This window comes from Mus pahari, chromosome 1 (genome assembly GCF_900095145.1).
Source record: "Mus pahari chromosome 1, PAHARI_EIJ_v1.1, whole genome shotgun sequence".
In the NCBI taxonomy this organism is placed as follows: Eukaryota; Metazoa; Chordata; class Mammalia; order Rodentia; family Muridae; genus Mus; species Mus pahari.
Genome location: NC_034590.1, coordinates 68,164,230 through 68,164,472, shown reverse-complemented (window position 1 = coordinate 68,164,472; position 243 = coordinate 68,164,230).

Sequence of the window (243 nt, the reverse complement as noted above, 5' to 3'; positions counted from 1 at the left end):
CACAGACAGGCGGGCAGATACAGAGCCACAGAGCCACAGACAGGCGGGCAGATACAGAGCCACAGAGTCACAGACAGGCGGGCAGATACAGAGCCACAGAGCCACAGACAGGCGGGCAGATACAGAGCCACAGAGCCACAGAGTCACAGACAGGCGGGCAGATACAGAGCCACAGACAGGCAGGCAGATACAGAGCCACAGAGCCACAGACAGGCAGGCAGATACAGAGCCACAGAGAGGCAG